This window comes from Lolium rigidum, chromosome 3 (assembly GCF_022539505.1).
Source record: "Lolium rigidum isolate FL_2022 chromosome 3, APGP_CSIRO_Lrig_0.1, whole genome shotgun sequence".
In the NCBI taxonomy this organism is placed as follows: Eukaryota; Viridiplantae; Streptophyta; class Magnoliopsida; order Poales; family Poaceae; genus Lolium; species Lolium rigidum.
The window spans coordinates 62,600,611-62,611,110 of NC_061510.1; positions in this window are offsets into that span (position 1 = coordinate 62,600,611).

Below are 10,500 nucleotides of genomic sequence, written 5' to 3' on the forward strand. Positions count from 1 at the left end.
CTGCCATGAACCTGGCATACGCTGGTCGAAAGGTTTGGGCGAAAAGTACTCGGCGATGACAAGGAAGAAAAGGCTGTTAAAAAAAGGGGGGATAGAAAGAAATGGCGGTATGAGAAAAATATAATGGTACATAGAAATCAACAAAGAAGACATAAACAATGACAAGGAAGTTAAGAACTAGGGTTATGAAAACTACTCGGCGATTATGAAAACTAGGGTTATGTTGACAGTAGATTCGATCCTTTCTTTGTCCCTCGACTCCCCCTTATATAGGAGGTGGAGCCGAGGGTTTCGTTTTGTACAAGTTACAGAGTCCGGGACGGTTTCTAACTCATCCCGCCGGATTACAAATAACTCTTCCTATTACAACTCTAGCTTTCCTTAATATATCTTGGACTCTCGAATCTTCTTATTCTTCGGGTAGTGGGCCTTCAGTAAACTCCGGGTACTATCTTCGGCAGGCCCATTTGGGATGCCTATGTCACCCGGTGATATGCATGTGCATGTTGTAGAGGGAGAGATAAAGAGAGAGATTCAACCATGATGCTCACCATTAGGGGCCAACCACCTCTCCTCCATTGGCACATCGCTTCCTTGGCTCCTTTCTCCAAGTAGATGAGTTTGTGTATGGTGTTGGGCCGCGAGGTGATAAATAAAAAATAAACTTATGCGGAACTCCAAAGATCTAGCGGAGGTAGAAGGCCACGAAGATTACCACTAGACACGCAGGTGCGAAAACTCAATGATCGTCCCATGATCCGATCCTATCCAATCCCGCGATCATCGAAGCGCTGAACGTACATCGCCTCTGCCGGTATCCACGCGTACGAGGAGGAGCGTCGACAGTGGACTGGTAGATCCATTCCGGCATTTGGACTGAATGGGCTAGGGTTCCAACGCATGGATTGGTCTAACTGTGTGCCCTCTGGGCAGCCTACGCCTCACTTATATAGAGGGTGATAGTGGGCCCTCGCTCCACAACACTTGTGGAGTGACAGTGGGGTTAATCAACGATTTCGGTCGAGCCACTATTTCACTTACTCTAATCACAGCGAGTCCAACTCACTGATTCAGTGCGCGTCCGATTCGGGTCCAACCCAAACCACTTGCTCCCGCTCTTAAGTGTGTGACCCTGCAGGCCTATGGCGACTTGGACACGATTGGAGTCTCACTCTTAATCGATCAGTTGGTAGCGGCTCCTTGCAGAACGTGCCGATTCCCAAGTCCCGTAGTGTCATGACGACATGCCTTTCCAATGCGACTTACGTCTGAGTCTCTTTTTGCCTCACGATATACCTTGTCGAGCTATAGGCAAATTATCGTCATCTCTTTAATAGCTCAACTCTCTTCTCGACCTGTGATATGTATTTCACTCGACTAATACTTAGTCGATCGCATCGGTTAACACTTAACCGAGTCGTGCATGGACATATTTTCCGAATCATATCACTTGAGACGGCCCAGAGAATATCTCTCTAGTTAGAGGGGCAAAATCCCATCTTGGTTATCTATGTCCCGCAGCTTGCTTCTTAGCCGGCCTGAACTCTGCCTTTATAATTGTTATGTTACGAAACAACGTTTGATAGAACCTAATCCGGTTTATCCACAACTCAGATCATGCGACAAACTCATGTCTAAAGATTACACTGATTGAGACATATAAGTCGGAATATGGGTCTCTGACTCATGCTAAACTTTTTAAATGAATCCGCGTAAGTCAGAATAGCATCACCACGCCCATGACAAGTGGAACCGAGTCATCGGCCGACATACACATTAGTTTAAGTTGTGTGTCCGTCATAACTTCGATGACTAAGGACAATCTAGTACGAACAAAATAAATACACCGTTCCACAATCGAATCACAAATTCAATGATGCATATCAGATGTTCATACAAGGACAACTTACTAATATCTTTATAAATATATTAGGAATTACATCTAAGGCATATTCCTAACATATGGTGTTTTGGAATGGAGCCTAGTGCGTGTATTTGATGGGTGGATGCATGGAGTTGGCAAATGGACTAGTTGTGTGTGCTGAGAGCTCTGCCTCCACCTTGGGTGTGAGTTCTGCGTCCGTCTCGATCTCTAGGTGCGAGAGGTTTGCCTCCGGCCGCGTGATCCTTCTTCTACCTCAGGTCAGGTGTGTTGTGGTTAATTCTTCTTTTGGGGGTCTCCTTTATAGGCAGAGGAGTCCACCTTGATAGCGACCCACAACAGTTTTGAACCTTGTGATCTTCGAGAGTGGTGTTTTGGGGAGGAGTATATACTCCGTTTATTTTAAAATATATCACAGATATATTTAAAATATTTAAAAAATAAAAATAAAAAATTCGCACAAACATTTTCGCCTGCTATGCCTACAAAATCGTTTTATGCAAAAACGACTTGGCGTGTGTAAAAATAAAAAAAATTGGTGCTAAGAACAAAGTTTTCACAAGATAAGTTTCTCTTTTTTATATAGACCATAAATCTATCGTTTTTGCGAAACTTGACGAACACATATATATTATGGAGATGCACGTGTAGAATTTTTTATTAAAAATTTTTCGAGACTTCGAAACATGGTTTTTGCTAGAGGAAGCATATGTGCCGGAAGCCGAATTAAATTTCTGGTGATCTTCTCCTCTTTTTTTTTGCGAGGATGTGATCTTCTCCATTTCTTGCGTGCCACGAGCTTATCTGCTCGGCCGGCCCTGCCGCATACGCGATTTCTACCGAGAAATCCGGGGGTCGTTCAGCGGGTGCTCTTCTGATTATTGAATCCTGCTGCCCTGGCACGGCCCGATGGGTGGACATGCTCTTCGGCTTGTCGATCGACACGTGACGGGCTAAACACGTAGGCCGTATTTACCATATGCAAAGACGATCGATCAACCAGCTACGTATTTATCCGTACTTCAAGCGTACACGTACATGTACTGGAACCCTGTCATTTACTGATCTGCTCGGCCGGTAGCGTTGCGCCTATCTAAGAGTCTAGGCCTCTAGGGTTGTACAGTTCAAAACAAAAACGAGTCTAGCTAGGGTTGTACATGCCCTAGTCTCCTTCGACCCAGGTCATGGCTTCCATCGCGTCCAAGCTCGCGCGGGCAGCCGTCGCATGTCGCGCCTCTCCGGCGGGCGTTGGAGGTTGCAGCCGCCCCGTCTCCTCGTGTCTCCCTCTGAGTAGCCGCCGCATGTTCAGCGACCTCGCCCCCAAAGGTAACCCCCATTCTCATAGCTTTGGATGCGCCGCACCCTTAGACTGAGTTCTCCTTCGTTGGATCTGGATGCTACCGAATTCCGAAACGAAAATGATTTCTCATGTTCGACAGATCTACTTGAATAAGCATGCAGGGATTGGGCCCAACTCTTTCCGGTTTGTTCTAATCACCACTACCTAACAAGCCTACCAATGTTTTGCTTTATTACTAACAGCGGAGCGCTTGCGTTTTTAGTTTTTACCTGCCAGTCTTACGGCCACCTTCTTTCTCTGACTCCGACACCTTATCGGCGATGTGCTTATGCTAGGAAATACTGCAACACAACGAAGGATTGGTAAACAAGGCAGCTCTTTTTTTTTTGTATAGTGTTAGCAGTCAAACAACTCATACTCATTGACAGGAAACTGAATTTGAAATGAATTGCACATAACGGAAGAAGGTACCAAAAAGTAACACAATTGGCATAAAATAGTTGTGAGCCTTCTGCTTTTACTTGTAGATTGGTTAGTAACAAGTTTAATTCTATGGAGCTATAAGATAACAAAGAAATAGAGATGAATATCAGCAAATTAAGTTAGTGCTTGAAGCCTACGTGATTTAATTATGTTTCATATGATGAACATTCAGGAAAAATGAAAAGATTTGTATTATTAAAAACAATCTCTACAACTACCTAGAAGAGTACTCTACAAACAATAGACCTCTATTTCTAATTGCACTACTTTCATATGCCCAACAAAAACCTTTATGCAAAATACATCTACATCACTTGAATGTTGCCCTCTCAATATAAAGCCACAAAATAATGAAAGGTGTTCTTCAAGGGTAAAAAGAGTAGATCTACCTATAAGATTATCCAATTATTATTTATATGGAAGCACACCAAAACATAAGAGTGGCATTGCACGATGTACCTTCAGATTGCTAAATAACATAGAGATATGGATCCAAGTATGGTATATAACATTAGGGCATCTCCAGCGGCCCGACGCATTATGGTCACCTAAAGTGACTATTTGCGTCCTTTTGGGTTGGCCCGCCGCAAGAAAATCAACTGAATAGGCCCGCGTGTCCGTTTCGTCGAGGGTAGCTGGCAGTGGCCCGGCATATTTTTTAATGCCGTCAATCTCGCTAATGGCCATTAACATCCGTTGAGCCCCGCCACCGGTGGTTGCCGGTTACCGTGCGAGGGCTGTTGATTCCCGCGCGCGGCCGAACGGTTGCGCGCGAAACAGCGGTCAAACCAAACGGCGATTCCCGCCCTGCGGTGCCTATATAAATGGACGGCGTTGCCGGCTGACAAGGGCAGACCCCATCTACAATCCATGGCCGACAATGACTGCACCTAGAGCCTCGTTTCTGCGATGGGCCGCACCCGCTATCCGGATGATCTGGACAGAGCGGAGCTCGACTTGCGTGGCATGTTCGAAGTGGAGCAGACTGCCACCTACGCCCGCGAGGACGAGCTCTACGTCACGTTCGAGGCGGAGGCGCGCGTGGCCGTCACCAAGGAGTAGGAGCGAGCGTTCCTCGAGTCGCTCCACCTCCAGCCGCCGTCGCTGACCCATGCCGACATCCAGGCGGAGCTGGTGGCGGTCAATGCCATGCTCGCCGAAGCGATGGTGCAACTGCGGAGTCGAAGGAAGCCATGCGCGTCCCGGGGGTAGGGATACCGCTGCCGCTAGCCCAGCCCACGAACGCCGTCTTCCTTGACCTCAGTGAGGACGACAACAATGACATGTACCTCGCTGACTTCGGTCACGACGAGGGCATGGGTGTGACGGACGAGTAGTGGGCGTTGATCGTGGCGTTTGATAGCCTCCCGCAAGACACCGATCGCCGTTAGGCCTTGGCGGTGGAGGCACAAGCGCGCACCGAAGCGCTAGCCATCAGGAGGGCGTACTACCCGTCGACCCTGGCGGTGGTTCACAGTGCGATGAGCGAGGAGGTGGTGGTAGCGAGGCAACGGGAGCCGCTGCGGGTGAACCGTGAGAACCGGGAGATGGAGTAGGCGGCCACGGCCAAGGCCAGCACAAAGGCGGTCGTGACGAGGGACATGGCCCGCTACGAGGCCGAAAGGGAGGCGGTCACGGCGGCTACTAGAGCGATGGAGACAGTGGCGGAGAGATTTCGCTGGGATGTCGCTCTGTCCAAGGAGCAGGCACGCCGACGGCTAAAGGATGTAGCCGCTGCCATGGGTCCTAGCTCAACCGCGTAGAGGACCATGCGCCGCCGGGAGGCCTACTACCCCCGCCTCAACGGCCGTCGGGTGCGCGAAGCTCATGCCTCGCGGACGAGCTCCGACGCCGCCGGACCGGCCCGACGACGGCAAGTAGGCAGCGTAAATGCGAGTAACCCCGGCCATAGTAGGACACTTGATGGCAAGTAGATACCACCATCGTAGTTTATCTATAAGGATGGTCTTTTTGGCCCACCAATATTAATGAAAAAAAATCCTTATATGAGTCAGTGCCCGGTAGGTCTGGAATCAAGTCAGGCGGTGCCATGTCGACACCGACACTTTCGCAGCCTAAATTTAGGCTTGAAATGCGTACTTACGGATGGATCGGTCACTTTGCGTCGGACCGTTGAGTTCAGGGATGACTCATTTTTTATCCGCGTGGGAGATGCTCTTAATTTAGTTTGCTTCAAATTCACAAGTACCTTTAGGAAAAGCACCGTTAACCTTTAGCTACTTTTTTTTTGCGAATAAACCTCTAGCTACTTAATTGCTGCAACTTCATACAATCAGAAACATCAAACTAAATACTAAATCGAAGAGGGCAAGCCAACCTTCACATTGAAGAAACATTTAGTAAATCAACAATTAATTAGATCTCTGTACGTCTCATTTATATATACTAGATGATACCCCACGTGTTGTTGCGGAAGTATAATGTGGCAACATAAGATTCATAAAAATGTGATCAACACATAAAAACTTAACCAAGTAACTCGATCTTTCTAAAATCGTCTAGATAAAGTGCTTCTTACATGTGCTTCAAAGTTTGCCAACAATGAATGAGACAGTGATTCCTTTACCCCTTTAGTTCTAAAAAATATATGTCGCAACTTTGTCTAGACACATTAGACTCCTCTACCTATATAAAGGAGGAATCAGTTCTGGACAATCTGGGTATTGTCGAGGGCTGTTTGTTTCAGATTCTAATTCTACAATAGCTAGAATCCAAGAATCAAGAATTTAATCCCAAACAAAGGGGTACTAAGGCTAACAGTAAGCCCACGGTGAAGCATTGGTAAACAAGGCAGCTTTTTTGTGTGTGTTAGCAGTAAAACAACTCATACTTCATTTGACAGAGAAATAGGTAATGTTTGCTTCAAATTCACAAGTACCTTGAAGAACAGCACGTCCACCTCTAGCTACTTAATTGCTGCAACTCCATACAGTCAGAAACATCAAACTAAATCGAAGAGGGCAAGCCAGCCTACACATTGAAGAAACAGTTAGTAAATCAAGAATTGGATCTATGTATCTCGCATTTATGTAAGGCAAGATAGTATCTAGCAGCTGCACTTGGAGCTAGAGGAGCAGTCTAGCCCATTTCCCTTGTGTCAATATTATCTTCCTAGCCAAAGTTTTTTTTCTTGGACCAAACTGTATCAGTTAACCGATTTTCCAGGTATGCGTGCGGTTCTTCAGTTTGTAAACATCAAGTGTTTGTTTGCTCGGAGTTTATGGACAAGTGGTGTATTTCACTCGTAATTTTAATGTGCACATCACAAATAAAACTGTAACTATCTATGCATACTGAAAAAGTGACAGATATTAATTTGCCGCCTCCCGTAGGTCAGGGGTTCAAGATGTTCAAGTTCGAGATAGCCCAGCCAGTGATTGGTGGTCCCACGACAGAAGAAGCTGATCGTGTTCTCACTGTTACTGAGGAAAGCCTCAAGTCAGATGAAACACTATGGGCCATGTATAAGTTCTGGCGCAAGTATTATGGCATACCCCGTGAAGGTGCTGAGCTGCACCGGCGGTTCGAGATATTCAAGAAGAGGGCAAGGTTTGTGTACAGAACAAACAATTCTCCTTCGGGCTACCAAGTGGGACTGAACGTGTTCGCAGATCGGACCGTTGAGGAGGTCATTCATCCGTGCTAACGCCCAGAGGAGGATTAAGCTTAGCTACACTCACCTCTTGCCCAGGCTCCACTAAAATTTTGGTCCAGTTTGTCCTAAGGTCCGAAATAAGAACTGTAATAGGTATGGTTTAAGTTATACCAGTTTGTCCTGGTGCGTCGCTTTGCTGTAAGAACTCATTTAGAGGTTGTTCGTGAAACACTGCTAATCCGAGCAACGGGAAACAGAAATAAGGGTGTTGTTGTTCAGAAGGCTACCGGTTTCTCGACGATCTTACGATGCTACTTCTGTCAATCGATATCGTAATGGTATCTAAAGATGGTAGTATATCTTACTCATATCGTGATATGTGCCATGGTATTTTTAGTATCTCAATTGAAAACCTATACTATATGATCCCACATTCATGCAAAAAAAGTAAAGCCACAACGCACGAAAACATGGTAAGCCGAAGATCTAAAGTCGCAGCCATTTGTACGTACTAGTACAAAGCCAGTACATTGCTATGGTGACATATTAAAACAAATAGGCATTATTTTCATATTTAAATGAGGATGTCGATCAAGTCTAAATGGTATAATAATGTAAGATGCACATACTGAAAATACAATTCCATCTCTCCATATTTATCTAACAAAGGTAACACGTTTCTTACAACAAGAAACATAAATAAAACAAATGCGGTGCATATCTAAGAAAATCAACCTAAAAAAGTATTGCTTACCAAATTAACATGAGAATGTCATCTTTGACTCGTCTTGAAATCTAGTGATGACCAATCGATCCTAAGAGGAGTGCTGCAGAAAAAGAAAAATGCCGAGAAAAGAAAGATTATCAGAGAAGAAAGAGAAAACGAACAAAGAGTGATGGCAGAGTATAAATCTCAGGCCTAGAGAGAAAAAATGGAACCAGAATAGGCCAAGAAAAGGGAAGAAGAGAGTCCCCTAAAAAAGCTCTCCATGCCTACTCTTATTTATGAACAACACTATTGTTCTTCAGTAAGGTAGTTCTCCCCACCAACAAAGGTAACACGTTTCTGACCAGAAGAAACGCAAATAAAATAAATGTAGTGCATATCTAAGGAAATCAAGCTAAAAAAGTATTGATTGCTCAATTAACATGAGAATGCCACCTTTGGCTCGTCTTGAAATCAAGTCTACATCTTCAAAGTGACCAATCAATCCTAAGAGGAGTGCTACAGAAAAGAAAAATGCTGAAAAAAGAAGGATTATCATAGAATAAAGAGAAAACGAACAAAAACTGATGGTAGAGTATAAAGCTATATTACAAGAGGACCCTAACGCTATATTAATTACGAAACAGTAGTATAGAGTGAATTACAAGAGGACCCAACATATAAAGGAAATTACAAACAGGGGGTTGGACATATGCAGAAAGGACCTCCAACATGGAGGCAGAAACACGATTAGGTCCTTCGTCATGCTCTGGAACCACCTCATCATTGTCAGGGACAGAGCCACTTGGGGCGGCAAGAATGCCATGCCACACTGCCCTGGCATTCAAGAAGCAGGGCCTCCACAAAGGCATGATGCCTGGAGGTTGAAAACGTGGTCGGATATCACCTAAGCCACCATTGGCCACCTTTCGGCCAGAACAGTCACTGGAGCAGCAAGGACCGCCCATCCATCGCCACAAGGAAGACCCCTTGGAGAGCGGCGCCTTGCAATTAGATCTGGTGAGAATATGCTCGGAGAAGACCGCCCTTCGGTTAGTTGATTCGGCAGCAACTTGGAGAAGACCGGCCAACAACCACAAGATATGCAGGTGTCAAAGCCTTCTGTAAGAACCACCACGAAAAAGCACTAAGATGATCTAGAATTTCATGCCTCCTTTCTTGAGATCTTCAAACTTTACTGCAGAGGAAGAAGAAAGGAAAACCATCCAAAATAGGGACTCTGGGGAGCTTATTGAAGGAGATGTCAAAGGCTCGCTCCCGATGTGGCGCTGACAGTCGACCAAGACCATCAGGAACATCACCACCGAACGTCGCCCACCGCCGCTCATTTGCGAAGGCGAATTATTCCAGACCGGCAACAAGCATGATACAATAAGAAAGTTAGTCCTAGTATATTGATGCGCGTAGATGTACACGTCCGTTGGGAACCCCAAGAGGAAGGTATGATGCGCACAGTGGCAAGGTTTAATCGAACCAGGAGGAGCCAAGAAGCACGTTGAAGGTTGATGGTGGCGAAATGTGATGCGGCGCAACACCAGGGATTCCGGCGCCAACGTGGAACCTGCACAACACAACCAAAGTACTTTGCCCCAACGAAACAGTGAGGTTGTCAATCTCACCGGCTTGCTGTAACAAAGGATTAACCGTATTGTGTGGAAGATGATTGTTTGCGAAGAAAACAGTAAAACAATTATTGCAGTAGATTGTATGCGATGTAAAGAATAGGACCGGGGTCCATAGTTCACTAGAGGTGTCTCTCCCATAAGATAAAAGCATGTTGGGTGAACAAATTACAGTCGGGCAATTGACAAATAGAAAAGGGCATAACAATGCATATACATGATATGATAAATATAGTGAGATTTAATTGGGCATTACGACAAAGTACATAGACCGCCATCCAGGCATGCATCTATGCCTAAAAAGTCCACCTTCAGAGTTATCATCCGAACCCCTTCCGGTATTAAGTTGCAAGCAATAGACAATTGCATTAAGTATGGTGCGTAATGTAATCAACAACTACATCCTTAGACATAGCATCAATGTTTTATCCCTAGTGGCAACGACACATCCACAACCTTAGAACTTTCCGTCACTCGTCCCGAGATATCAATGGAGGCATGAACCCACTATCGAGCATAAATACTCCCTCTTGGAGTTAAGAGCAAAAACTTGGCCGCAGCCTCTACTAATAACGGAGAGCATGCAAGATCATAAACAACACATAAATAATAGATTGATAATCACCATAACATAGTATTCTCTATCCATCGGATCCCGACAAACACAACATATAGTATTACAGATAGATGATCTTGATCATGTTAGGCAGCTCACAAGATCCGACAATGAAGCACATAAGGAGAAGACGACCATCTAGCTACTGCTATGGACCCATTGACATAGGCATCCCAAATGGGCCTGCCGAAGATAGTACCCGGGGTTTACTGAAGGCCCACTACCCGAAGAATAAGAAGATTCGGGAGCCCAAG